Here is a 26,193-nt window from a genome sequence, read left to right as displayed (position 1 = left end):
AAAATAGGCTCAGAAATGCCTCTACGTCTTTCACAAGCTGGTAAACAACAGTGCTGTGGCATCAGTCAGCCAGGGTGACTTCTTTCTAGTGGTTTGTTCCATTCTGATGCTCTCGATCTGAGGTATGGGCATTTCACATTCTACAGGGAAAACATATAATTTAGCAGCCAAACCATTCATTGGTGAAAAGGGATTTTATCCTTTGTTCAAACATATCATCACTATAATAAACACCTAACCTAGCTATTTTTTTAGACCTCTGGTTCAAGGAGAAGATTTAATGGGAGAAAGGGTGTGGAGAAAATCCACAGTAGGTCAGAGGGGAAGGAAAAAATGAGAAGAAACCATATCAGAATACGAAAACTGAAGAAGAATGAAACAGTCACACAAGGATAAACAGGGAAGGTGCAGGTAACAACACGAGCTTTGGAGAATACTCACACTGAATTGCTAGATGTACCACTGACTTGCTACTGATGGGACCTTGGGTAAATTACTGTGTCTTATTTCCCTCAATGCAAAATGCTTGTGATAATTCCTGCATGTTTTCCATGTCATTGTGGGAATTCAGTGGCATTTTGTGTAAAACACTTAAGCCGATGCCTGGCAAAGTCACTACTCGATAAACAGGAATCCTCTCTTTTACTCTTTCTAGAAAAAAAGGGGGCATGAGAGTTGCAATGACAGTTGGGACTGGTAGGTTGCCAGACACTGCTGTCTCACCTCCTTCAGGGTCAGCTACACCAGATGCTGCTAACCCCTGAACCAGTCTTCAATGTCCTGTTAATGTTGTTTCAACTGCATATTTTGTAATGAAGCAGGAGATTGGTCTGACCCACTGGTCAACATCCACATGTCCATGCCTCTGAGATGTTTTCATCAGAGCTGATTCCACTGTGTGTATTTGTCAGAGCTCATGCAGTTTCCTGTCATTTCATTTTTCATGGACTTCCTGGAAGCTGATTTAAGGTGCACACATCAATCAGAGCCTAATCAAGCTCAAAGACAATGCCTTCTCAGGGGATAAGACAAGCAGCCATTGAGATCAGTTCAATCAAGGTGGCCCTTGGGTTCAGAGGCCCCCACCTGAAATGAACCTGGAGAGTGCCTTTTAAATTCAAGGAGCACTGATGAAGCAGCTGCCCACAGGGAGACCCCGACTGTACAGTGTGAATACATCTATCCCAGGGCAACCATAAATAATATTACTTGGTTTTTATGCATAATTAATACTTGGGTAGTAGCTAGTAGCTTAGTTCAAATATAAGGACACATTCTAAAGCTATTTTTGTGTGTCTTAGCTTCAGAATAAAGTGAAATATGAGCCTGTACTCTGTGGTATGTGCAGATGGCTGTGCGTGTGTATGTGTGTATGTGAAAACAGATACACTTTTTGTATTAATTTATTTTATGTTACATAGGGCTATTAAATGCAACTTGATTTGGGGGAAAAACATTGGGAATCATGATGGTTCAAAGTGCTTTGGCTCTCATTATTTTAAGCTGAGGTCTTCCTGCAATAGATGGATAATAATACCATAGGTGAACTGAAACCACAATTGTTCTCCTTATCCTGTGGGACCTGCTGACAGAGAGGGCCAGAAGCTTAGCAGGCAGAAATGGCTTCTCAAGTAAACATATTTTCTGAAACCAGCAACTAATCTTGACGCTTAGATGAGCTGATGTGAGGTGAAGTCTGTTGGGTGAGGAGTCTCTGCTGCACCCTTATGGATCCTTTTCATTTAGTGCCTTTCTGTCTATGTAAAATGGAAACCATTATGTTTTCATGGAGTTACCCATTGTCTCCATTAAAATAATGCAGTTTTAAGCTCAGTTGGTTTCACATTGGATTCCACACATGCATTCCCAGTTCAAAGGTCACTTGCTTGCTTTTTGTGACACATTTGAATTAATGAAATATTTAATATCTAATCCCAACATCCCATTTAGAAAACTTGATTGACAGATACAATAACTCATATGTAAATATGTATCTTTCCTATGACTCTTCAAATAAGCTTAGGGTCTGGCAGTTTGAGCATTATTTTCATTTTAGGAGACAATTACCACCTTCAGGAATCCTCAGAAAATACAACTCTGTCCAAAGGACTAGAAGAGTATTCACTTATTATTGCTTCATTGATTCGATGATTATTATTGGGTTATTATTGCAAATAATGTATTGTTAACATAAAACAGTGCAGGGCTTCATAAAGTATCAAATTTCTGACCAAATGGGAAATTAAAATATAAATTTTTAAATCTATGGTGATGGAAGGAGAACTGACCGGGTAGTGAGCACACAATGTGATATACAGATGATGTATTATAGAAATGCACACTTGAAAACTATGTAATTATACTAACCATTGTTATCCCAATAAATTTAATAAAAAGTTATATTTAATTTTAGGATAATTTGCCATGCAAAACAAACAAACAAATGAGCAGGAAGATCTGTCAAGTTAAGAGTATGTCTAGATACAAAATAACTTCTCTAATCCAAAGCTCGGATACGAGCAGAGAATCTAGCGTTTCCTGTTTTAGCCTTTATTGGTGATAGTGATCATTTCCTAGAAATTTGAAGAGCAAGGTATTCTAATTAGAAAGAATTATGATGTTTGGTTTGACATCCCATGACTATCAGTTAACACCTGTGTAGCTTTGCATTAATCACTTATTCTGTGGCTTCCTCAGTCTCTCCTCCTAGAAAAAAAAGGAGTAGCGACAGCTGGAATATGTCCCTTAGAAAATGCCTTAGCAATGCTGTTTACAAGTACTTCACAGTAGCATTTGCAGCTATGAACTCACTCATAAAATTAACTTCTGGAATCTTGTTGGATGGGAGATTCACGGAATAGAAAGTTATAGCTGTAAATTCTGGACAAAGCAAGTCACTATGACTTTCATTATGCGTTCTGGTATGTGGTAATGATGATGGTGGTGATGATGATGGTGGTGGTAGTGATGATGATGATGCTGATGGTGATGACAATGATTGTGGTGATGATGGTGATGGTGGTGATGATGATGATGGTGGTGATGATGATGGTAATGGTGACCAGGTCAGTTATTTGAAAGGAAATGGACACAAACTCCATCCCCTCTGTGGATAGTGGTAAGAGAGTGACCTCAGCATCTCTAGAGCTTTGGGTAGAGGTGAAAATTGTATTTTTTCTAGTCCCCTACGTCTGAGTTCTCTCACTCTCTTTGTTCACTTGAAGAATTGCTCACTGATAGAGATGTAGCATCTCGTCTCTGAACTTTCAAATCCAGATAGTACAACATATATTTTTGCCCTTGTATTTCACACAAACCACCCACATGAGACATTTTTCTTGTATAGCAGACATTCCTGAAGATTTAAAAAAAAATTTACTCTGAGTGAACAGGTTAGCAACACAATTTAAAATTGCATATTAAACATGCTTATTTCTTGAAATCCTTATACCTTATTTCTCCACAAACTCTGGGTGTTGGCATTCATGACTAGCCATGCTTTCTTTTGTTTTTCTGGGAAATGTTGCTATTTCCAGGAAACATATGATGTGATCTTCTAGGCTCTGCAAAACTACTTCTCTCACTGTATTATACAAAACAATCCAATCCTCCTCAGAGGCTATGTTCAGTCTCAGTTACAAGATGGTATCTGCACATCCAAAATGTAGTAGGAGGAAATGAATTGAGAGAGATGACCTATGACCAAACGTATGTGCCTTTGAGACAATGGCAAAGATGTTGGATTTTATTTTTAGCAACTTGAGGAACACTGGAGGGTTTTAAACAGGGAGAAAGAAATCCCTAACATGTATTTTGGAAGTATCACCTTGTATGACAAGTGAATTGACTGTATGAGAGGAAAAAAAATACTGGAAGCAGGGAAACCAGTTTATTGCAATCATGCAGGCACAATGTAATGGTGGTTTGTAGAAGTGTGGTAATTAGTAATAGAGGTGGTCAGGTTTTAGAAATGTATTGAGGATATGCCTGTGATATTTTCTTACGGACCACAGATAACATGTGAGGGGGAGATATGCTTTTTCAAGGTTTTTGGCTTTCTGTACAAGAAGAATAGAGTTGCCAGTGCCTCAGATGGGCTGTAGGAAGGCAAGGTGGGACAATGAGTGAATTACGAGTTTATTTTAGGACATACTCAGTTTTAGGTGTCTATTAGGTATCCCAGTAGAGATGTTGAGAAGGAAGTTAAAGAGGAGTTTGAAGTTCAGGGGCTAGATTTAGACTGAAATTTAGAGGTGGAAATCGTAATAATATAGATGTTGTTTACAGCCACAAGTTTGGGTGAGGTCATCTATGGAGATGAGTATAGAGACAAAAGAGAGCGTGTCCTCAAAATAACACTAGGGCACCTCAAAGATTGGAAATCAGGAGAAGAGGGTAAGAGACTAAGATGGAGTAGCAAATATGTATGAAAACCAGGAGAGTGTTCCTGAAGCCAAGTAGAAGTAATTCAAGAAGATAAGAATGATCTTCTGATTCAGTAGTTGCTACACGTTTTGTAAGATGATGACATAGATTTAACCACTGAGTTGGTAATCTTGACAAGAGCAAGCAAGACTGGTAGAATGGCAGAGCTTAAAACCTGAAGAGAGAATGTAGGGGAAACAAAGGCCAATGATGTATATAGGTAACTGATGGAGTTTTGCTATATAGAGGAAAATAAACGGGATTGATGAGGACTAAAAGGGGGTGTGAAATTATGAGAGATTTTTCAAAAGCATTTTCAGAGGTTAGTTTTTTTTGTGTTGTTTTTGATAGAAAATATTGATGATAATTCAGAAGAGAGTAAAACTGTTTTTGTAATTATATAAAGTGCAGGAAAAAGCCTTGAGTGGGTAGGCAACATTAATACTTAGGATGTTTGTTAGATTTAGGTAAAGTCAAAAAGAAAAAAAGAAAAAGAGCCCATCTTAGAGGTTTAATAAAGGCGGGCTGTTATTTTCTAGGAACTTGCACATATTATTTATTCACATTCTAATAAATTCATTACAACAATATTTTCTCATTAGAAATTGCAGTTGTTAAAAGTATGTTGAAGAAACTTATTAGAGCCATTGGCAATTGTCACTCTCACCTTCATGGCTGGTATTGATTCTCTAAAGGAGGTAATGGAGAGAGCAGCTGGGGGAAAGTGACTCTTGAGCCTAAATACCTCCTGCAAACCAGCTCTCCCTGTCTTTATTGAAAATTTATGGTGCTGGGAGGAGTTGGGGATAAGACTCAGATATTGGAGTGCTCAGAGCAATTCTCTTCTCCGGGGCCAGACTTGGATCTCCAAGGACTATTGCCCATTTCAGGAATTGGCCTCTATTATGTCTTTTTGTTTGTTGGTTTAATTTGTAGACGACCATGCCTGAACTAAGCTTAACCTACGAGGTACTGAGCTCAAAATCATGCTACTCCATAATGAAGGTTATTTCTGATGGACAAGCAGCGAGTTGGTTGTTAAATTGCAGAGTTTTCAAGGACTTTCTATGAACTCCAGCTGTAATTCCAAACTGGTATTTCACTAAGTCAGAAAGGACTTAAAATGGCCTATTTCCCCTGTTCTTTCTGGCAATTTGCTCTAAGTGCTGATTATTTTGTCAAGCCTTTTGAGCTCAATGCTCGACTATAATATCTGCAGCCTCTGATGGACTGTGGTCAGGGTGGTAAATGTTGGAAATGAAATGTCTTGTTTATTTAACAAAAGATTTGAAAGTGAAGCATTGGCTTTCCTTTGCTTTGGGGACGACTGAGTAAATGCTAATGAGAAGTAATTAGGAGTCTATTTTAATATGAAAAATCAAGTGCAGATAATCCCTACATGCACAGAATGACAAGGAAAATGATTTCATTAGAGAATAAGAAGAACCCTTAAAATGAAGTGGTATCTGTTTATATATTTTCAGGAGTTTGAAGAAGTGTTACATATAAAGGGTAAATCTGTCGTCCATTATGCATCTGTGGTTAGCAAATTTATTGGTTCTCAAAGAAGAAAGGTTTTACTTATTAGCACTCTAAAATTCTTGATCTTGCAAAGTATCTTTTTTAAATATAAATCATATGTTTTTAAGAAATTGGACTGAAGACAAAGAAAATCCTCACAATTTGTTTTAAATTTTATTATAGCTGATCTGAAATATTCTAGTAATATTTTAAACATTAATTTACAAAGTTATGTTTGAAGTAGTATGTTTTAAAATAATATCAAATTGAAGAGGACAGGTGTTTACATATCCTGCAAAACTTTAATTACCAAAACAACGCAAGATACCATGGGCCTCATTTATCATGAGCATCTATGTCAGAGGCAGGACTATTTAATTCCATTTAATAAGTATCCTTAAGCCTCTTATTGTAAGCTCAGTACCACACCAGATAGGCACTAAGGAGTAAGAGAGGAAGGGGAAATTGGGGAGAATTATAAAGGAAATATGAAACAATTCATTATTTACTTAAAGATCCTATTTTTGGACTGCTAACACATATTCACCGTAAAACTAAGGACCAACAATTCTATAATCAGAGCACTTAAAAAAACAATAACAATCCTAATAAAAATTACTAAAGCGGTTAAAATAGGGTTGATTTCTATTCAATAAATGCTACAGGAAATATAGGACTCTGCTTGACGTTAAGTGTGCAGGAAGGACAGGGTTCTTAATTAGAAGAGAATATAAGGAAGAACGGAGGCTGTGACGTCATGGAGACTAAGAAAGCACATACAAAGATCTGGAAGAGTTGCAAAGCGAGCACTGCCAAGCCAGAGCCTGTGATAAAAGCCAAGAAGAAGCATGGGGAATGGACAGGTCTCCCCAACACTACTATATTTTGTACCTTGCTGCATTCCGCTATGCCAGTGTACTCTGTGAAATATGAACATGCCAGGAAAAATCCTGTGAACCAACACTACTTTTTCTTTATATTGTTATCATTTCCTATTTATCAAACACAAACAGGCTACTTTACATTTTGAAGACACAGTGAGTTTGTGTCAGAACAGATGGTCTACTCGTATAGGAATTCAGTGAAGACTTAATAAGGAAAAGGGATTTCATCCTAAGCCAGAAGAATGGAGCTTGAATAAATAGAATAGATTAATCTTGTATATCAAGGGCTAATGATGTTATTCAAAACTAAACTACAGCATTGTCGATATGCATATCAAAAATTACGTTACAACATGTTAAGTACCTTTCTGGGTAAATTGGTAGAGAAATAAAATGAATTTAGATGGTTAGCACAACTGAGAATTATGAATCACTTTTTCCCCCAGAGCATTCCTTAGGGATGTTGAGAAAGCATAGGATTGGAAAATCAAACCGAAATGCGTATAAATCAGATACCTGTTCTTTTTAAATATGTGATATTGACTGTCCTCTTTGCCCCCTTTACTCACTACCTATCTCCTCCCAGATAAATCAATCAACTGAAACAAGTTGATTTCCGAATTGCAATAGAAAAACACCCCATCTCCAGATACACTACAAGTGGTTCTTCAATTGGTCTTTTCTGTAGATTTTCAGTCTTCTTCAAAGTATGTTATAAGTTGCTGTTCTATACCCATTTGAGAAATAAACTCAGCCTGAATCATGTTCTTCATATCTCTGAGAAGCCATTTAGTTTAAATCCTTTATTTTACAGATTAGAAAATGGCCATGATTAAAACAATAAATAGATAAACAATAGAGGGTCATAATTAATCTGTTAGAAAATAAAGAAGGAGATACATTCAATCAATTCACTTTCATTGATGATTTGATGGCAGATGGTTGGTTATACATTAAAACCACAGGCCTTTGCACTGGAAATTTACTCAGGCCTTTGGACTGGAAATGGCAGTTTCTCTGTGTCATTTTTAATCAGCCATGTTGGCATTTTAGGCTCTGTGGTGCTTTGGCAAATCGTTACATTTGAGTATCCTCCAGCAATACCACTGGAGGTGTAGCAGTTTCAAAAATCTTTGACATAGTACTTGTGAAGGAACCAGTAAGAATCAAATTTCTTGAGAACGCCTTTCTCTGAATGTCTTCTGTTTGACAGGGAGCACTTTTTATGGTCTCAGTCCAGTTTCTTATTTTCCCTCCCAAGGTGTTATAGGTTGCCCTGTGACGGTTTATAGATTTGAATTAAGTATCTTTCCCTGCAGAAAACTGCTACATTATTCACCTCAAACATACACGAAATAATTAACTTGCCTTTATTTTCCGGTCAAAAGTCAGTATGAGAGAATGGGTAACTGGAGGTGATTGATAGGTTTGTGTGTAAGGGTTTCAAAGCAAACAAGGATCAGAAAAATGCTGAGGAAAAGATTTCACTCAGACCCATGATTCAAAACTGGACTAGCAGCTCATGTTTCTTGTCACCCATTTTCATCTGATGACTGTTCTGGTTTCAGCTAGTGAACAGTTCCAGTCATGCCAATACATGATTCAATGAACAGTGCAAATGACTTAACATGACAATTAAGTCCTAAAACTCCCTAACACGGATTACTGAAGCATTTTCCATTCCAGGAGACAAGTGGAAATTACAAAACCATTTCTGTTAAAACACGCTGAATATTTTTTAGTCAAAATCATTAAGACTGTGGAGACTTGAACATTTTAAATAAAAAAAAAAAAAAAAAAATGGAAACAGACAGCTCCTTTTAAAATCACCTCAACATGGACTTTTACTGAGTAACTCAATACTTTCCAGTCTACAACTTCTTCAGGGCTTTCTCAGTTTTTCACTTATATTAGTTATCTGTTGCTGTATAACAATATTCACAAAACCTTAGAAGTTTAAAAAACATACATTTATTATCTCACTCTTTCTACAGGTCAGGATTCTAGGCACAGTTTAGCTGTATCTTCTGCTTCCGGATTTCACAAGGATACATGCAAGGCCTCAGCCATGTCCAGAGTTTTATCCAGCTTTAACTAGGGAAGAATCCTCTTCCAAGCTCGCATGGTTATTTATAGCCTATTGGGCTGAGGATCTCAGAGGATCCATTTCTTGCTGTATGGGTCTCTCCATCATGGTTGCTTGTGTCATGCAGGGTATCACGCGGAGTCCCTGATGCTGCTCCCCATATAAGAATGTAGGACATGGTGAGGCCAAAAAGGAACACCCATGGAGCCATAGATAGGGGAGTCATACCACTATAGTCTCGCTAGTGGCTGGGCTGGAGACACAGGAAGCAGGAGCTACACGATCAGCAACCCACTGTCCGCTTCTCTGCCAACCAACCTCATGTGCTAACTGCAACCCGCCATGCTAATTGCAATCTGCTGGTCTGCAATCCACAATCTACTATCCACTGCTAGCATAGCCATGGCAGTTATATTAGTGGCCAATGGCTCACTGGTTACAGCTGATGGCCAAATAGCCACAGCTGATGGCCAGCCAATCACAGTTGATGGCCATTTACTACCCCAGCCAGCACTTTTCCACGTGAGGCCGAGAGCCTGGAAACTACATTCCTGGCTGTGTCCCCACAGCTTGCTTCACCAAAGTCAGCAAGGGAGTCGCCTAGCAAGAGGAGTGTTTAATGTTATGTAACAAAATCAGGGAAGTGACATCCGTTCACCTTTGCCATAATATATTGATTAGGAACAAATCATAAGTGCTGCTCTCACTTAAGGGGAAGGAGTGACACAAGGACATGGGTACCAGGAGGCAGTTATAATCCAGACTCATTTTACAGTCTTCCGACACTCTTGTCCATGAAATGAGAATTGGTGGCTTTTGCTTGGTTTGTGGCTCTGAACTGATAGAGCCAAGAAACATGCTGCTTTGTTTTCAGAGGGATGGATTTTCAACTCAAACTGTGTTTCTAAAAATAGTTTTCATAGATTGGCATAACTTGATTGAGAAGAGCAGGGAAAATAAAGGAAAACAGGGAACTGATATAGGATTGCCAACTTTTATTTTGTCAATAATATATAAAAGAAAAAACAACACAAAAAGCTAATACAATTATCATTAATAAACAACAACGAAACAACAGGATGAGTAAACAACCTCCACCCCCCAAAAAAAGTAACGAAAATATCAGAATAAAGAATATTCCTTTCTATTAAATGGATATATATATTTTAAAACTTTTAGGGTTATTTTTGTGTGTTTGTTTGTTTGTTTTTTTACCACAAAACAGTGAAAAGTTAGTCACTGCCTGTCACCATCTCTCAGACTGGCATTTGGGAACATGAAATGAGATTGTTTTTCTTTAGTAGTTTAAGATGTTTAATGTGCTTGCATCCTTAAAAATTATCTAGATTTATAACTTAAATATGGAACAAAATGAATTTTTCAATATGGAAGTGAACAGAGACCATTAAAGGAAACAGATGGAAAAGACAATGTCAGATGCCAAAAAGAAATGAACAGAAAGTAGGGCACTCAATTTGGCTCCAAGGTCTTTGGCCATCAAGTTTCCTTATGTAGATGACAAGTTTGGATAAGAGATTGTGTGACTCTTACTGAGGAGAGTTAGAGTTATTTTTATCCTTGGAGTTGAACTCAAGCAGAATTTAGCCATGAGTTCTTCTGTGAAGAACTCTTATCTTCCTTATATGGAGGGTGCCAAGAAATGTATACACATTTTAAGAAAGAAAAAAAATATTAAAATTGTAATACTCAATATGTACCGATAACAAAAGAAGAATACAAGTCACGTTTGACCTCTGCAATTACAAGAGGTGCTCAAAGTGGTTACCATGAGTGTAATTTTAATACAGTTTTGTGGTTTTTTTTTTCTTTCTTAAAATATGTATACATTTTTTGGCACCTTCTGTAGTTTTCCAGAATTTTGAGTAATGCTTTTTTTGAGCAGAGCATTCTTAATATTTAGAGAGGGAATAGTATTTCTTCAAACATCTCCCTTATGCTTCTTCATGCCCTTTAAATCACTGTGATCATATATTTCCCATAATAGGTAGGGTGGATACAGGGAGGAAGGCTGAGTAGGTAGGTTCTCAGGCACAATGTTTTGTCCCATGTATTTGTGCTTCCTGATGGTCTTACCCATACACAGCAGAACCTAGAGGATTTAAATAGAGGTATTAGAAATAGGAAGATTAAGTACTTTAGGAGATTATAATTTCCTCTGTCTCTATGATAGCTGATAATTTTCTTAAAAATAAATTTTCTTGATGAACAATTAATATATAATAATCTTTTAAAGGGTATATCACCCTTATTTGTTTGCTCATTAAGAGATTATATCGGGTGCTAGAGCAAGCTATGTTATTGGACTAAGGTGAAGAAAGAGGAGAAATATTCAGTAATGGAGAGAGTGAATGAGAAGGACATGGTGGAATTTAACAAAGAGCCCTATGCAGGCAAAAGAAATACAACTGGAAAAGTTCTCATGGCTGTTTGCCGAATCTACTGTGAGGATGAAGACCATTCTCAGCAATCAGACTGTGGACATTCCAGAAAATGTGGACATGGCTCTGAAGGGACCACAATTACTGTGAAGTTTCCCCAGTGGAGACCTTCAAGAACATCAGTGGAGAACTCAGTTTCCTTGGAAAGAAAAATAAGAGGCTCCAGGTTGACAAATGGTGGGGAGATAAAAAGAAACTGGCTCCTGTTCGCACCCTGCAGTCACGCACAGAACAAGATCAAGGGTGTTACATTGGGCTTCTGTTGCAAGATGAGGTCTGTGTGTGCTCACTTCCCCATCAACGTTGTTATTCAGGAGAATGGTTTTCTTGTGAAAATCCAAAATTTCTTGGGTGAAAAATACATCTGCAGAGTTTGGATGAGGCCAGGTATTGCTTGTTCAATATCTCAAGCCCAGGAAGATGAGTTAATTCTCGAAGGAGACAACATTGAACTTGTATCAAATTCAGCTGCTTTGATTCAACCAGCCACAACAGTTAAAAACAGGGATATCAAAAAATTTGGGGATGCTATCTATGTTTCTGAAAAAGGAACAGTTCAGCAAGCTGATGAATAAGATGTAAGCGGTCCAGCTACAGAAACCGTAAGATGTTGGATGATTCCTCAGACTTACTTGTGGTATTTTAAAGATGCAGTAAAAACAGTGTATTGATTTTGGGGGGAAAAACAACAACAACAATGAAAAAATCAAACTCTCCTGTAAAAAAAGCAAAGAGAGAATCACAGAATCACAGTGTCTCAAAGCCAGTTACCAGAAAAAAAAGAGCAGAATGAGCAGAATGGGATTCAGACAGTCTTTGAAAAGCATGGTTTGGAAAGGTATTACAGGGGTCAGTTAACAAATAAATACAAAGCAAAACAGACCATTAGAATACCACTGATTTTTATTTCTGCCCTGAGGTTCTTAAAGGGGCTGGGTTCCAGATGTGTCCTTTGGTAAGCTAACTTTTTCATGATAGAATTAGTTGAGTAAAGCATGTGATTTCTGCAGTAATTTAGAAGTTAGAGAAAAAGTGGAATTGCCTTTGTTACATTTATACATGATTGGAAATCACCTTTGGTAAGACTAATGAAAAATGTATAAAAGACTTGCTGTTGTATTCATTGTTCATTTCTTTGAAGTTCAAATATACAAAGAAGTACAGATAATGGAAAATGATCTAGAGCAGTAAAATCATCACATTTACATGTTAACTGTCCCAAGAGATCTTTATGAAGCAGAATAGTACAACTTTGGGAACTGAAGATACAGATTCTTTTCAAGAGCCCCATGAAAACATGGTGTAAAAGGTCAAGATGTATAATAGTATGCAGGGGGCTGGAGATCTTTTTTTTTCCTTTTGAAAAGAAGAATCTCAGAGATTCCAACTCAGTCAGCTGGGAGGAGCTCTAGAATGCAAGTTTATTACAAACACCCAGGGTTTGTCTAATGTGGGCTGTCAAAAGTTCATACTCTGAGAGACGTTTTCTTAGAAAAAAATATAGCCTTAAATTAGTCTGGAGGTAATTGTGTGGTTGCAGGCCTCAGTAACCAGGGATTCTGCATTTATTATAAGAACTGCTATTTATTGAGTGCTACTTACTTGGTATTTTTCATATATTTACATGTAAATGGACCTCACTTCAACTTTTCATGGGATATAATAGTATACCCAATTTACAGATGAGAACATGCAAGCTAAGAGAGGGTAAGTAAATTTTTCATGGCCACAGAACTATTAAGTGATAAAATTGTCATTCAAAATTAGTTGTGACTGATTTCAAGCACTGTATTGTCCCTTTGCACTATGATGCCTCCTAGAAGGTCTCCCTGATATTAACTACTGATATTAATGCATTTGGAGTCGTTATCAGGGAAGATGGTAAAAATGAACCTATAAAGTACCATTTACCCCCAAATCAATGGAGCTTTCCTCCATATCCCATCTGATGAGTTAATCATGCTTTTAGGTGTCATCCATAAATTCTATTTTATTCATTAAACAAAAGTTTATTATTAGCTATGAATCAAACATTGGCATAGATACTCGACAGACCAGCAAGACAATACTCATGCCTTCTGGAACTTTTCATAATGTATTTCTGGCCACTCTGTCCTTGAAAGCCACTATCCAAATCACTGGATTCCCAGTCTTAGTGCCTGGAATACTATACAAAGTAATAGAAGCATTATGCCAGTGCCCAGCAGGCAACATTTTCCCATTTTAGTAAATAACAGAGAAATTGTTTCTACTAAATACAAAATACATCTTAATTCTGTAGACTTCCTTTTGGCTTCACTTTCACTTGGTCCAAGACATGACCTCTCATCTGAATTAATAGAATAACATGCTATCACATACAGAGGGTGCCAAAAAAAATGTGTACATCTTTTAAGAAAGGAAGAAAAATGTATTAAAATTGTAATACTCAATGTATACTGAAAACAAAAGATGAATACAAGTCATGTTTGACCTCTGCAATTACACATTGCTACTGTAATTCAATTCAACTTCAAAAAGTAATACATAGATAACATCTCTTAAAATGTGTATATATTTTTTGCACTCCGGTATTCCCCCTGATTTTAGTTTTATTTCCATCCAACCTGTTTCCAAAATAGCAGCATACTGAGTTGACTGAGTTAACTTCCCAAACCCTAAATTTACTCTGGGTGTGTCATTACTTCAGTCCCTTCAATGGATTCCCATTGCTCTTAGCATACAGCTTAGACTGCTGACAATGGCCTTCCAAACCCTGTGTAATCTAACACCCGAGTAACTATTCAAACTCATTACAATTTAGTCTCCCTACTGCTCACAATGCTTCAGTTACTCTGACTTCTTTATTTATGATCCAGCAATCCAAGCCATTTCCTGTTTTCAGGGATTTCCATTGCCTCTGCCTCTAGAACACAGTTCCCCCCACAAAGTCCATGTTCCCAGTGCAGGGTTCATGCAGTGTTTACTATGGCAACCAATACAATGCCAACCAGATAGAGGAACTCAATTAGTATGTATAGTATGAAAGAATACTGGTTCAAGATTATATACCTATACTAGGGTTTACAGGCAGGAATCCCCACCCATTCTCAGGAATTATTTTCGCTTTCCCGTTCCCGAATCCCGAGTTATAAACTGTTTTCTGTTCTCCACGATGAATCGTTTCCACAAAGAGACGGCCAATACTACCAACCACCTGGGTTCAAGAAGCTGATTTTCCCGATTACTCGACCAACTTTTCTCAGGATTCAAGAACGGAAAAGTGAAGAAAATTCCTGAGAACGGGTGGGCATTCCCACCCAGAAACCCTAGTGATAAATAGGAAAAATGTCTAAGAGATACATTGTGAGTAGTACATTTATTTCCCATTGTGGGTGTTACTGGGTTCAAGGAGCCGATTTTCCGACCAACTTTTCTCAGGATTTGGAAACAGGAAAGCGAAAAAAATTCCTGAGAACGCGTGGGAATTCCACCCTGGAAATCGCAGTCTATACTCATCACAAAATGATACCATAGAGCGTTCTTAGATGAATGAAAATGCAAAATATCTCTAGGTTACATGTTAACCATTACCCAAGGAACATTAATTCCAAAATTAACATTAAAATGAACATTAAATTCAGAAATTTTCCAAAAATACAATTTCAGGATGAAAAAAAAAATATATGAAAGAGGAATTAAAACTAAACTGCAAGTCGTAGTCCTGATATTTCCTCTTTTACACATCCTCAGCACACTTTTCTCGGTTATTCAAATTGTGATTTATTCACCTACTGATTCTCTCACCTTTTCATGAGTATATTTGTTTTTAGTATCTACATCTTGAAAAGGTTAAAAACAACAACAAAGGAATTTATTCTACTGCCAAGGATTTTTACCTGAAATAGTAAAGATATGATAGCGACAAAAATGAGGCAAAGTACAAAGTCAAGAGGGGACTATACTGCATAAGGAATCTAGTGATAAAATGCTTTGAGAGATCAGAAAGAGGAGAAAAAAAAACAAAAAAAAACTTGAAGGAGGAGACGGGTTAGCTTTATAATTTGACCTCAAAGGAGAAAGAATTAAAAAAACAAAGATGGCTATATCCCCAGGGACAGGAACACTATGAGAAAGGTATACAAGGAAGGAAGTCTGGGCAAGTTTCATTTTTTTTGGAGCATAAGAGTTCAAGGGGAATAGTGAAAAATATGAATAGATGAAGATTGGCATTGATTTTACACAGTCCCGACAAACATTACAAAGAATTAGATTTTAATTCTCTGATTAATAAGGAGTCATTAGCATTTTTTGAGCAAGGGAATGGGGATTTTTTGAGCAAAAAATCATTTTTTGATTAGCATTTTTTGAGCAAAGCTCTGCTTAAAAGATAAAAACCTGGGTAATCTTTCTGAATGAAAAAATATAGATATTTTATTATTTTTCATTAAAATATAATTCACATCCTATAATGTTCACCATTTTCATATGTACAGTTTGGTGGGTTTTAGTGTATTTACAACCACCACCGTGACTTAATTCCAGAACATTTCATCCCCCCAAAAAGGATCCTGTAGCCATTGAGCAGTCAGGCGGCTCCCCATTACTCCTCTCTCTACAGCACCTGGTGAATTTTAATCCACTTTCTGTCTCTATGGAATTGTTTATTCTGGACATTTCATATAAATGCAACCATATAATATTTGATCTTTTGTGGCTGGTGTCTTTCACTTACTATAATGTTTTCAAAGTTTATTCATAATGTGTTCTGTAACAGAACTTCATCGCTTTTTATGGCTAGCATTGCATTGTATGGATAGAGTACATTTAAATTATCCTATTCCTCAGTTGATGGACACTTGGTGTTGTTTTTTTCTGTTGTCCATTATGAATAATATAACTATCAACATTTATGTACAAGTTTTGTGTGAACATGTGCTTTCAATTTTCTTGGATGTGTACCTAGGAGTACACTGTGGTCACTGTGTAGAAGCAGGATGGAGCATCACCCAAAATTTGGTTTGTAAATAATGACTGATGACGCCACACATATACCAAGAGGGTATGAAACGTTTTATTGCAGTGAGGCTTTCTGAGGAGAGCAGGGCAGGCCTCCCAAGTTGGTTCAAAAACTGCTTAAGGGAGAAAGGAAAGGACGCTGGTTTAGGGTGTTTATTGTGGTTAGGGTGTGGAACTAGGGTGATGGTTCCCACACAAGGGGCAGAAATTGAGTAGTATGAAACTCCAAACAACCAAAAGAGGGAATACCCAGGCTTTCTTGTAAGTGTGCCCAGATGTGGAGTAGAAGGGGAAGAGGGAGGAGTAAGACTTAAAAGCTGTCAGCAGTCACACATCCATTGATGGAGTCAGATTCTTTATGACAGAATAGATTCGCTGGGTGATATGGTAATTCTATGTTTGGCTTTTTGAAGAAGTGTCAAATTGTTTTCCACAATAACTGCGCTATTTTACATTAGCAATAGCAATGTAGGAAAGTTACAATTTCTCCTCATCTTATTCACATCAACACTTCTGATTGTTTATTCTCCTCCTCCTCCCCTTATCATCACCATCATCATCATCATCATCACCCTAATGATATTAAGTGGTTTCATTGTGGTTCTGATTTGAATTTTTAAATGACTAATGATATTGAACCTCTTTATATGCGTTTTTGGCATTTTGCATATCTTCTTTGAAGAAATGTCTGTTCAAAGCCTTTGCCAATTTTTAAATTGGACTATTTGTCTTTTTATTGTTGAGTGGTATGAGTTCTTTATATATTTTGAATATAAGACGCTTATTAGAAAGATGATTTGCAAATATTTTCTCCTATTCTGAGTTGCCTCTTTACTATTTTTGTAATGTCCTTTGATGCAAAAAAAGTTTTAGATTTTGGTAAATTCCAATTTATTTTTTTCTGTGGCTGCTTTTGATTTTGCTATCATATCCAAAAAGCTGTCACCTAATCTAAGATAACTAAGATTTATATCTATGCTTTATTCTAAGAATATTAAGTACAGTATTAACTCTTACATTTTGATCTTTTATATATTTTGGGTTATCTTTTGTGTATGGTTTGAGTTGGGGGGTCCAAATTCATTATTTTCTATGTGGATTTCCTACACCTGAGTAATCTTGATATTCAAAAGGGTTATATCCTCAATTTGCAAATAGTATTATTACTGTGATAGTCCCTATAAATCATAGACTGATCCTTTAAAATCTGACAAATGAAAGTTATTTATAAGAAGTTTTATTTTGTTTGCTTTTATAGCTAAGAACTATCACGTCCTTAGACTGCTTAGCTTCCGCTATAATATAGTAATGAGGGTGGGTAAGTAAGTGGCTTTGTTTCCTAAGCCATTTTTCACTATGAAACGAGAATTGTCATTTCATGAGAGTTACTGATCATAGCAGTAACCAGCAGAGAATAACAGACTACACTGCAGTATGGATGCTGGGTGTTTGGCTAGTCTCACTCTCAGCTAACTGAATCACTGATGCACAATGGTCAGTGTCAAAATGTGTACAATTTAAATTCTTGTTGAAATGAAATTAAAAATATCTAGAAGCCAGGGAATCTACAGAGTTGCTCGGGAATTCTCCAAACTATGACTGTTCTATCGCTGGTTGTCATCACGTTTTTAGCAAGAGTGATTTCTTTAAACTTCTCTCCTGTCTGCCATAGAGTCAGACACTGTTTGAAATCAGTAGAGCTGGTTACATAGCATATACATAGTGTCTGAACAAGTGTTCTTGTGTTTCCTACTCCCTCTGGGACCTAAGAATTACGGTCATAAAGGCATGATAAAGGGTCACTCCACTTATTAGCAGTGTGATTTAGGTTATGAAGTCCCACTATGTCTGAGCTCTTGTCTGTAAAAAAAGGCAACAATACTTTCCTTGTAGAGTGGTGATAAAAAGGGAAGGACATGAACCAGGGTGCAAAGCCCCCAACCCCATACCTGGCACTCAAAACACGTTAGCTAGTGTTACGCTCATATTGTTATAAGGATAATACATAATTCTTACCTTACTAGCATTTTCAAGGACACAGTCACCATGAAAACTTTTTAAAATGAAGCTGTCAACCAAAAATACAGGCAGTTCAAACATTCCTGCTAATAAAGCAGAACTAGTTTCTTTGTTCTTTTTGTTTCTACTGATTATCTCTCTCGACTTTAGATCTTAGGATTCATGAAATAAAATAAAAGGCACACGTAGTTCTGTAAATTTTGTGGTTATTACTTCCTTTTAATAAAAGCAATGGCCATAAATTGAGAAGGGCAGTGTGAGTTTTGCATGTACTTAAATTCTCCCATCTAGAAAGTTACACTCTTCCCTGGAGGGCAAGACCCCCACAGGGTACAATTTGAATTACTCTTGTCCAGGGCTTCTGTTTCACTGAGCTGAAAAAACACTTTCCAGATGGAAGTTAGCGCCCTACAATAGCTGGAACTTGTCTGCCTTACGCAGAGGTTGCTAATGCAGGCTGGACGAGGAATCCTCACGTCACTGAGATGGTTGGTTATTCCCACCAAAGCTATATGAACTCATCATTGGCCTACTCTCATGGATTTGACACCAAGTGGGCACATGTCTTTACTTGAAGTCAGCAGGAACTCCCAGAAAAGGAGGAACATTTGGACATGACAGATTCAAGGCCAGTGTCAACCCGTCCTTCTGTCTCCATGGTGTGGATTACTCTATCCATTCAGTAGCAAATACTGAGTAGTGATTCTTTTTCTACTAACTTGCTTTCAAGTGCTAGGGGTTCTCAGTATTCTCATGGGAGTGAAACTACTGCAGGAAATGGAAAGTAAAGTAAAAGGAAAGACTGGGTCTCTTCTGATGCCAATCATTAGCTATATCACATTCACATGCCACTGAAGTCACCTCAGTTTCCTCACCAACTAAATTAAGGAAATCAAGTAGAAAACTTGGAGGATCTCTTCCAACTCTAAATTCCATATGTGGGTAATTAAAGAGCGATATCCTTTATCTTCGCGTAAAACTTATTAGCTTAAATGACATCAGTGTATAGTCTTGGCCAGTAAACAGCAAGCAAGGCGGTGGAGGCGGCAGGGCGGGGGGGAGATCAGTAATGAGTAATGATTTTCAAGAAATGCTCACTGAAATGGATGACAGGAAGCATCTAACTAAAGTTCAAGATAAATGAATGTTAATGAACTAGAAAGCGATCTCAAGTTTCCTATACGCTAGAGAGAAGAACACTAGGTTTGAAGTGTTCTGCCTTACTTATCCCACATACTGAAATTCCACTGTAGTGTTTCTGGTTGAACAGTGAAAATATTCCAGAAGAGACATGGATTAATACCACTACACTCAACCACACTAAATAATATGAAATTTAGAGGCAATTTAAATGTCTTTTAGCTCATGGATAAATTCATTTCTGTGGGGGGATACTGAAGATAGTTTTTCTATAGCAGTGTATCAGATAATTACATTCTAAGTAATTTGTTGTGAAATTGGTAAATTTTTACTCTTCTCTGTATTTCTGAAATCTGTAGCACACCGTCTAACACTTTATTATATCTGAGCATGGTTTGTGTATGTACTGTCACCATTTACATTTATAAGTTCCCCGGTGGCAGCTAACACATTTGGTTTAACTGTGATTCTCATCAGGACCTAGCCCCAGTTTGGTCAAAGGGCTCTCACGCCGAAAATTATTAATGATTATCTCTTACTATCTTTTTGAGTCAAGAAAGCAGGCGAGATAAGTAATGGAGATTTGGGGAAAGACTATTTCAAATGTCCTGATTTCCTGAATTCTCCCTGAATTCTCCCTCCATGCTAAACCATTGTCCAGATTACTTTGATGGATTCTTTGGCAAAACATCCTGCATTCACACCAAAGATTCACTTCGTTTATTTTATGTACTCATATTGCTGCTTTTACCACTGTGACATGGTGCAAAGTTTTCCTTCAGTTCTTTCTCGTGTTACTAGAATGTATATACTCCCTCTTGGACTTACATGAAGTACCACTGATAGCATTTTTAGTCATGTTGCTCAAATTTTCCTGGGGCCATGTGACACTCATGGTTTAGTAAGATCTCACCCACAGGAAAGATGGCAGCTTGCAGATTATCAAAACACAGGAGTTTTTTGTTTGTTTGTTTTTTCCTACTGCACTGTATTGTGTGTATGTTATAATGGGGATGGGAGGTTGCATATATGTTGTGGGACTTTGGAAAGTCATTTGACCCATTCTTTTAAGCTTCTCATCCATCAAATAGAGATTATAAAACCTATCTGTTATTCTTGGTGGTTGTGAGAAGGTTCAGGTGAGACATAGGTCAAGTGCAGTGGAAACCATAACACTGAGCGATGCCTACTAATGACAAATTATGTGGTATATATGATTATTTAGTGTCTGTATGATTTTACCTACTTTATATCCTGGTGGTAAACAGACAAAAAAAAGGTGATAATTGAGTATCAGCCAGCTCTGGGTACAATAGCTCATTTCATCACTTGCTAACTACCCTGCTTCCCCAAAAATAAGACCTAGCTGGACAATCAGCTCTAATGCAACTTTTGGAGCAAAAATTAATATAAGACCCAGTATTATATTATATTATATTATATTATATTATATTATATTATATTATATTAATTATATTATGTCATGTTATGTTATGCTATGTTACGTTATGTTATATTAAAACCAGGTCTTATAGTAAAATAAGACAGGGTCTTATATTAATTATTGCTCCAAAAGACGCATTAAAGCTGATTGTCTGGCTAGGTCTTGTTTTCGGGGAAACACGGTACATGAGCTTGGGTAATTTGCTTAATTTTCCTGAGCCTCAGTTTTCTCATCTGTAAAGCAGGCCTGAGGATGACCAGGCATTCTGGAGGTTTAACAGAGATAGCGGGTGCCAATCACTTAGCCTGATACAGAGTAAGGAATGAAATATTAGATATTATTATGAGGTTGGGGAGCAAGTAAAAGGAAGAAGCCTTAATACAAACTTCCTTATCTGGCAGGTTTGAAGAATAGGAGTGCAATTTAATGTTTTCAATTAATAACAAGCTCTAGACACATCCACATCTTGTGGGGACAGGAGAGAGCCGCTTATAATTCCGTAATATATTATTTCTAGGCATATTGATGGTTTGGCCTAAGGTCGTAAGGTGTAAGCAAGAACCAAGAGGATGTGAGTGTCTTTTCCTAGGACCTGCCTGTGCAAGGATCCAAGTCAGCCTTACAGATCAGGTTCTCCCATGTCCATTTCAAGCCCTGCTAAAACATAAGAAGGAACAGTCCAACCCTATCAAATCAAACAATCCAATTTCAATCCCTTCCTCTATATCTCTTCTCGTCAGGCCAAAAGGTTCTAACTGCATCATCTTTCTGGGTTTTTAGGAGACTTGCATTAAAAACAGATGACAATAATTCATTGGAACACAAAGGCACAAACCAGGGACTCCTTTGATCTAGTAATTGTCTCATGGCTCACAATTATCGTGCATGGCAATTACAGCAAGATAAATATCTTCCCGTGTGGTAAGAACTGAAAGACAGTGGCTGCTCATAGACTACTAGTCGTTTGTGTCCATAATTTGTCTGAGGTTTTTCATCTATCCTTTCACTCAGGGTGAAAACATTTAGCAAAAATAGATGGCATTCCTGAGACTGACACAAATTAACATGTAAAATATGGGTCAGCATGCATCTCCAGCTATTATTCTATTGCCGATTAGCAAACTGGAGATTTCATTACCCAGCACAGCTCCCAGATGATCTAAGAGAAAAATGATGTGGGTGAACCACAGAGAAATATTAGAGAGAAGGTGATGAAGAAAGGAGCTTTAGGGAGGTGGAGGGAGCAGAGTGGCGGCAAGGAAATGTGCGTTAGACAGTGAATTATGCTTCAATTTTAATCTTTCCACCTACACTCCTTATGGTCTCTCCATGTGGCTCATTTTTGCTCTGACTTTTAAATAACTTAAAATTATAAATTGGAGAGAATTTTGTTTTGTGAAGGGACATAAAGTTAGGTGCCTATACAAGGACTCAGAGGTAAGATTTGGGTGCTTGTTCCCATCAGCTGATAGATAATCCTTTAAGCAAATCCTTGTTTTCTAGGGTCCTGCACCTGCATCTTATTCCCATCGAAAGTCTTTGCCTGTTTACAAGCATCATAACTGCAATTCAGGACCTGGGTATTTCGGACTCCCAACACGTTTGCTCTCTTTTGACAAAGATTTATCATCATAGAGCAAGTAGCCCGTCCTTTATCAAAGAGCAGACATTCAAGGCACAGAAAGGTTAAAAAATAAACTCAGAATTGTAAACCTTTTTAGTTGGAAAGGCATCTGAGCTCCTTTTCCTCTTCTTCTTTCCTTTAATTTAGGGCTCTGTGCTCGAGAATTTTGGTGGGTAGCTTCTTGTCAGCGTATTTTGAATTTGGATCTTCATCTTAGTACAGTTGAAGAAGGTCAACAAATCAGACCCATACAAATTCCAAAAGTTACATAGGTGTGAGCATATTATATGTGTGACCGCATTTGTCAGTGTATACTGATGTATAACCATGAGCATGTGGGAATGTTGCGTGTAAATGTGCAAGTGTGTGACATGATCATATGATAAAATGTATGTGATAACGCTTTGTGGAATTTGCAGTACTATACGAGTCTATTTCATTATTGTAGATAACCTACATAAGAGACACAATTTTAAAGCTTTAAGAATGGAACAGTACTCCAAGTCAATTGCTTTACTGTCTAAATGTGTATGTATGTATAGATAGATAGATAGATAGATAGATAGATAGATAGATAGATAGATAGATAGATAGATATACATATATGCTGAATAGGAAAAGTTCTGTGTATATATATACATAGCATTTTTACGTCATTTCTGTCATTCCTAATTCATAAGCTTTCCCAATAATTCTGAAAAGGTGTTTCTAATACCATTAAAAACAAAAACAAGCACCTTTGCCTGTTTTTTACCCCCTACATATCCCCCTCAATTTGGCAATAATAACTGTAGCCATTACTGCTAAGAATTTCCTACTGTTATTTTATAGTTTGGAGCAACATAGTCCTCTCTGCAGAGAACTGGAACAAGGGTTGCTTCTGCATATATGAAGGTGTTTCAAATAGGATGGTTGTCATTTCTCAAAACATATACAATATAATATTCCAGGAAAGTACATCCTTCTGTAGACTCCATCTTTAATTCTAAAATAAATTCCTTTTAACAGCAATCGTTTTAGTGGGTTGAAACTCCCTCTAGTTTCATTGTACCTTTCTGAACCCAGGTGGTGTGAGTACAGCGGCGCAGAACATAGATAAAGCTGTTCTGGGGCATGTGTAGCTCACTCTGAAAAATCCAAACAACCAAACAAACAGTTGTGAACAACGGAGAGGCTCCACTTTCTTGGGAGATTTCATCTAGTTTCAAGGGTCATTAAATACCAAAGAAGGTCCTTGTATATTTAATCAGATGGAAGACTTCGGATTGAGTTGAGTCAATATTAAACCCTTTGATTTTCTAAAATGTCACACTTTGTATAAATTGGACGTTTTTACCGTGTTTCACTAAAAATAAAACCTAGCCGGACACATCAGCTCTAATGCGTCTTTTGGAGCAAAAATTAATGTAAGACCCAGTATTATATTATGTTATATCATATCATATCATATTACATATTATATAAGACTCGGTCTTATATATTATAGTAAAATAAGACTGGGTATAATATAATGTAATATAATACAGGGTCTTATATTAATTTTTGCTCCAAAAGACGCATTAGAGTTGGTGCGTCTGGCTAGGTCTTATTTTCAGGGAAACACAGTAATAGATATTCAGTAAACGCTTGCTGATTGACTGTCTGACTAGCCCCAGGGTTCTTGATTTTTTTTTTTTTTTTTTTTTTTGAGATACGCATTCTTTTCAAAATATGATGAAAACATTCCTGAGAAAAAACCACCTGTGCACAATACATAGTTTTGTATAAAATGACCAGGAATTTAAGGATCTACTAAAGCCCATTGTGGATACCCAGAGATACTGAACCTCCAAATACACCTCCTGAAGCCAGTTCAGTTCCTTTTCCTGCAAGCAGAAACTGAGGCCAAGAGTTTAAATGAGTAAAGGAGGCCTGATTTAAAATAATAGGGATCAGTGAGCCGTGTGGCAAGTGGAAGAACACCTAACGCTTTTGAAGGGGGTTCTTGACTCCACTCCAGCCAGTTGTTGGCAGGTGGGAAAGCAAGCCCAATGCCCTCAGGATCCTGGTATGTCAAGAGAAGTCTAAAAACTATTTATTTCAATGTAAAATTTGTTAATTTTAAATAGTGGCAACTAACTCCAATTATTAAAAAATATATATTGAACTGGCAAAAGAAAATCTATCCTAACTCCTATTTCTGGTTAAATACCATACTTCATGTATGTTCAGAATTGTTCCCTTCACATTACAAATATTTATTACACCTTATTATGTTCAAAACCCTGGGCCAAGTTCTGTAAAAAGTACCAAGATGAGTACAAGAGTATTTGCTATCCCTAAACTTAATGCAGAGATCTTAATACATACTGTAATAGACAAAAAAGGTCATGCAGATGTTTATGCGGCAAAACTACTTAGTAACATGGAAAAGTAATGTCCTGTGTCCTGTGACGCTTTGCTGAATTTCTAGCATGTTAACCAGCGTGACATGGAATGCAGCAGAGTTACACCTCCCGTAAGTCTACAACTGTTCTCTCCGAAGTCTACTTTAGACTGTTACTGATTTGATGGTGGAATTGGGGAGGGTCACATGCTCCTGCAGGCATATGAAGCTCTATGGAGAGAGACTTGACAGCAGAAAAACAGGAATTATCTTCAACGCCCACTCTTTCCTTTCAAGGCTCTGTAGTGTGATTCTCCCGCAGCAATGGCTGATTTACCTCCGGCCAGAATCTTCACACTAATATCAGTGGATACATGGATCATTGTACAAATGAAAATATCCAATTCATTCATATTTTAATACAAATAGAGTATGTTTAAATTCAACGCCGTAATGCCTGCCCTATACATTATACTTAAGTATTCGTGAATAGGATTTCTTCATGCAGAATGAATGTGTGTATATGTGAGCGTGTGTGTACTTGTTTCCTTCATGTTTCTAGTTTACATAAGTAAATGCACATTTTTTTCCTTGTTTCCCTTCGTTTATCAACTTGAACTTTCGGAAGGCCTCTAGCGACAATCTTCAAATGTCCATGTGGTCAAAAGTTGACTTAAATACTCTGTATTATTTCTTCTTTTTCATTCTCTCTCCTAGAACAAGCCGTCAGTCACCTTGTAGAGTACATGGTAGTGTCACGCTTAGCAGTAGGCAGCAGGAAACTTCTAGCTGAAATTAGAAGTATAGGGGAAAGACAAATAAAAGAGAGACAAGGCTAAGGAAATACCTCACCCAGGGATTTCAGAACCTGGTGGGAAATTAGCTGGTGATATAAATGAGGTTGGGGAAATTAAGAGGATTAACTGGCTTACAGGGATTTATATAAAAATAAAGAGAAGATCACTGAAAACCTTTGGGATCTTCTCCCCCTCAACAGAATTAGAGCTGGTTTTGTCCTAGGTGTGTGTGCATGCATGTGTGTAGTAAGCTTTTCTGGCTGACTGCTGTGTTTCAATTTGCATTGTTATAATATTAATGGTGATTGCCTGGAAACCAGGGAGAAAGGGGGTTTACAACCTCCTCAACCTTTTTAGATTTTCTGAAAATCTACAGACACCATATTAGAAAGAATTGTTTTTGTGTGTAGTTAATCTGTGGTGGCCAGACA

The 26,193-nt window shown here is 37.2% G+C and overlaps 1 protein-coding gene and 1 pseudogene across 14 annotated transcripts in view; both read left to right on the top strand.

Moving 5' to 3' along the window:
• LRRC4C (leucine rich repeat containing 4C) overlaps positions 1 to 26,193 on the top strand; it is a 1,074,501-nt gene that overhangs the window by 315,942 nt on the left and 732,366 nt on the right. The window lies entirely within an intron of this gene.
• Positions 11,322 to 11,950, top strand: LOC109455117 (large ribosomal subunit protein uL6; annotated as a pseudogene).

The sequence above is a fragment of the Rhinolophus sinicus genome, linkage group LG06 (assembly GCF_036562045.2).
Source record: "Rhinolophus sinicus isolate RSC01 linkage group LG06, ASM3656204v1, whole genome shotgun sequence".
Lineage (NCBI taxonomy): Eukaryota > Metazoa > Chordata > Mammalia > Chiroptera > Rhinolophidae > Rhinolophus > Rhinolophus sinicus.
The sequence above is the reverse complement of the archived record's forward strand: the minus strand, read 5'-3'. Positions and strand labels throughout refer to the sequence as shown.